This window comes from Pipistrellus hanaki, assembly GCF_964339955.1.
Source record: "Pipistrellus hanaki genome assembly, chromosome: 12".
Classification (NCBI taxonomy): Eukaryota; Metazoa; Chordata; class Mammalia; order Chiroptera; family Vespertilionidae; genus Pipistrellus; species Pipistrellus hanaki.
The window spans coordinates 13,736,101-13,740,782 of record NC_140514.1 but is presented as its reverse complement, the minus strand read 5'-3'; positions in this window follow the sequence as shown (position 1 = coordinate 13,740,782).

Below are 4,682 nucleotides of genomic sequence, written 5' to 3'. Positions count from 1 at the left end.
CTCTCTCTCTCTCTCTCTCTTCTCTCTCTCTCTCTTTCTCTCATTCTCTCATTTCCCAGCACATATGCTCACTCCATTTTTTTCCTTCTGCCCTTGCATTCCTTATCTTTTGGCCTGGAACCAAATCCTCCTTTCTGGCAACCAAACACCAGACATCATGAACTGTCCTCAGCCCATCTCCTCTCTCACTATTAGATCAGAAGTATCAGAGCTTCTCTCATTCTCCCAGCTGCCAGCCCAGCCTTGGTTGAAATTTATGGCCCAGGTCTGCTGTGAACTAGAATTGTGTTCATGCCTATTGCTCAGAGTGGTGGAAAACGCTGATAGATGTTTTCTGCCATGCCAAATTAGAATCCTCACTGGCTTTTTCCCATAAAACTCTGCTATAATTGGTGGTTAGAGTCCCTATTACCATGGATACTCTTCTACAGTTACATTAAGAAGTAAATTGATTTTGCAGGCAGATCTGGGAATTTAACCACTATTTGTACCACAGTCTCTGTGGGAAAATATAGTCTGTGTTCCAAACAATTGACCTTTTGGAGTTGATCCAGTTCCTAAGTTGGGGACGGCCTGTACAATATTGTGTTACATTTTGGGTTTCATTTGTGTAGTTCGGAACCAAAGACTTTTTGTAGCTGAAAGGAACTTTGGAGATCCTTTATTAATGGACTGGCTTTGTAGTGAATGAAGATGAGGTTCAGAAAGCAGAGGGATTTGTCTACAGTTATTCAGCTACTTTGGTCTCTTACCTCCAAGCCAACGTTTTCCCCACTAAGCAAATCACTGTGTGCTCATTTCCCCACGTGGTCATGGAAGAAGTTGAAAAGAGCATGACTTCCTCAGCACAGGATCAAAAATACTAAATGTTTCATAAATACTTAATTGGTCCATTATTCACTTTTCTTTCGAGGTCCATTCACTGTATGATTTCCTTAAATAGCTAGTATCATTGGGTCACTTCAATTAATGACTTATTTATAATGGGCTTGAGTAATAAGTCATAAATATTCTAGTTAACCAGTGTGTCTCATATTAAAGAACCTATCAGTGTTGGATGTCATTCCAATAAATATTTTTCACAGCTCACAGACATATGTGGTTTTAGTTTCAGAAAATACATGCCATTAATTTTAATGTGTTCTTAGGGGAGAGTTACTCATTTTATAACTACATTAGAAAGCTTAATGCCTTGTTTGTTTTGTTTGCCAAAACTAATTAAAACAGGCTTACAAAACTATTCAGAAGTAAAACTTCTCCAACTGCAAAGATGCCTCACATAATTTAAACATACGGCATGAGGAGAGAAAATATCATTAGAAGTAAAATATTTAAATTACTGTATTTGAAACAAATTTTTCATGTTTTGTATACCTTCCTTCATCGGCAAGCACATTTAGTTATTTCCTGGTATCCTGTTTGAAATGAGCAAGATCAGAGAACAATGACAGAGAAACAATCTCATATATGTTGATGACATGGTTTTACCATAACAAACTTGGAATGACCTAAATAGATAGCTGACCCTGTAATCTAATTACAAGAAAAAGAAGAGCCACCAATCAACTCTTCAAAAATTCAATAGTCGTCCTTTGTGGTGGCTGCCCACCCAATGTTAATTGCCTTAGAGTTAACAGTTCTATATAACCAACTAGCTCTTTTGGTTACTAGGCATTTATTTTGCCATCGTTTTATCTTGAAGAATAGAGAGTTAGCTTAAGAGACAATGCTCCGCTGAGAGGTTGTGTGTGTGTGTTGGGAGGTCGGAGGTGTGTGTGTGTATGTGTGTAGGTGGGGGAGACAGGGGAGACTGTTATTGGCCAAGAGCAGGGGAAGAGGCTTTTGGTAATACCTGGATATATAATTTTTGGACTAAAATGACTGAGAACATGACTTAGTTGATAACTTTGGTGCTTGATTCTTCTCTCATATGTGTACTGAGATGAAACCAAAACTAAATCCTAAGGAAAAATCTTGGCCCTGTCCATGTAGCCTGGCTCTGGATTGAGGGGTGGCCTCCTACTGATGCACATGTTATTGTATGGTGTCTCAATATCTTTGAATTGAGCTAACCACAAAAGATATACTGCCCTTGAAGTATATTTGGCAAAATTTAGAACTTGTTGCCACCTAAGACTTATTGAAGACTTGATTAAGAGGAATCATATTTTTGGAAGGGCGGCCCACTAAATAGCCATTCAAAATTTATAAACTATCGGGGATCGGTCAGGGCTGCAAAGAGCTGTATATTACCATCACAACCTCCTCATTTCGATATCTAAACCTATTCACTTTCACACTATATTGGCCTGTACTGAAAGGTATATAAAAAATATCCCTTGAAAGTCCATGCCATGTTTACTATAATACAAGAAATGAGGCTGTTATTTACTATGTTCCAAAGTGCCTTCTTTGGAACATAGTGAATATCTATGTTGAAATTCAGCACAGTGATGGTTGGATTCCTCTGAGCACTGGTCTAAAGGGCACTGACCTGTCCCAGGTATTCCCTATTAGTCAGTACAAATGAGATCATGATTGTATTAAGACCTCAATTTTTGATTCCCCAAACCCCTTGCACTTAGGAAGTCCAATTTTCCTCCACAGACATTTCTGGAATTACCCAAGAATATGGACACGCATGACCCAAGTCTCCCTAAGCCTAGTGGTATGCTAGTAAATGTTTAATAACCAGCTCTCTGATAGAAAGAAGAAAAAAAAACCTACAAATTTATAGCATTAATTTTACAATAAGGAAATTAGCAGAACTTATTGTAAAAACTCCCTGTCAATATGATGTCACTAAACAGGGAGTTGAAAGGAGATGCATTGCAGCATATCATTCTACTCAGGGTCCGGTGCATGAAAATTCAGGCACTGGAGAGGTGGGGGTCTCTCAGCCCAGCCTGCCCCCTCTCACAGTCCAAGAGTCCTCAGGGGCAGGAGGCGACCGGGCAATCAGGGGAAGGCAATGCCACATCACACCTCTGCTGCTGCCACTGCCAGCAGTGCAAGCCTTGGCTGGCCCTGGTTACCTGAGCCTCCGGCCAGCCCTGGGCAGCTGGACAGCTGCCATCCGAGGCTTGCCTATGCCTGGGGCTGGCCCTGGGAAGCTGGAAGGCTGAGGGGACTAGGTGCTGCCATCTTTGAAGGCGGGGCAATCAATTAGCTTATTCCCTTCTTATTAGATAGAACTGGAGGCCCGGTGCATGAAATTCGTGCATGGGGGGAGGTATCCCTTAGCCCAGCCTGCACCCTCTCCAATCAGGGTGGGGGTTCCCTTGGGATGTGGGGTGGCCTGGGTGACAGGCCTGTGGTGGTTTGCAGGCTGGCCATGCCCCCTGGCGACCCAAGCGGAGGCCCTAGTATCTGGGGTTTATTTATCTTCTACAATTGAAACTTTGTAGCCTGGAGCAGAGCCAAGCCTTCTGCTTGCTCCTTGGCAGCAGCCATTTCTGTTTGGATTTATGTATCTTCTATAATTGAAACTTTGTAGCCTTAAGCGAAGGGCTGGGCCAGCCAGGGTGTGTGAAAAGCTTGGCTTCCTCCAATGCTGGGGAAACCCAAGCCTCCCTCCTGCTCTCTGTGGTGGTAGCCCTCTTGGTTGGGTTTATTTGCATATATGCTCCTGATTGGCTGGTGGGTGTGGCTGTGGGGCGTAGCAGTGATGGTTAATTTGCATATTACATATCTTTTATTAGATAGGATAGTATTTCCATCATACATATACTACAGATGTACTAGTAAATAACCTCTAGACTATACATAATAAATGTAGCAACATACTAGAAAATAGGATGAGTTTTGAGTAATCATTACCTTTGTTTTCAGTACTGTATAATTTATTTGTAAGTCTATATAATTTGATTTTTAAATAATAGCTCTGTTTAACAACTGGCTTGCAAAATTCCTGGAAGTTCAACCATTGGCTCTCATGAGAGTGTAAGCTGGCTCCAGCACTCCACTACATAAAGCCTCACTGGTTTGGGAGTCCTAGCTAATATTTGCCCTTCGGTTTGTTAGAAGGGGATCCTAGGAAACAAGGAGCAGAATCCCCTAAGTCTTGCCACATGTCCGAAAAGAGTGGGGGGGCAGTTTCCTACATGCAATCAGCAGCACCACCTGGTCCCCTCCTCCGGAGCCTGCTAGTCTCCGGGCTTGGGCACTCTATAGGATTGGGGGCCACCACGGATGGCCAAATCAATGTCTCCTCCGCCACTGGCAGCCTTCTCCTGTCTCTGCGGCTAGTGAACTACTGATGGCCTTCCCTCTGCCCACTGGCCCCTCTGCACACTAAGGCCAACAGCCTCAGGGCAGTATCTGCCACACCAGGCTTCTCTTTTCTTGGTACCCACCTACGCTTGAACCTTATGGAGGCTCCAACTGCCTCTATTTGCTGCTGCTTCAAACATGGGTAATGCATTCCGCGTTTCCCCGTTAACGGAAACATAAAGACTTGTTTGCAAAAGCAGGGAACGAAGCCAAGAAGAGGAACGCGAGGCGGGAAGGGCACAATAACATCGTCCGCGCAGCGCCGGGGCCTGGGCGGCTGGGAAGCGGGAAGGTCAGGGCCGCCTCCGCACCGCCAACCCCAGGAGCCCCCGGGGCGCCTGCGCCGCCGCGGCGACTCCGCGCTGTGACCGCGGCGGCGGCGGCAACAGAGAGCCGAACCCAGTGCGACT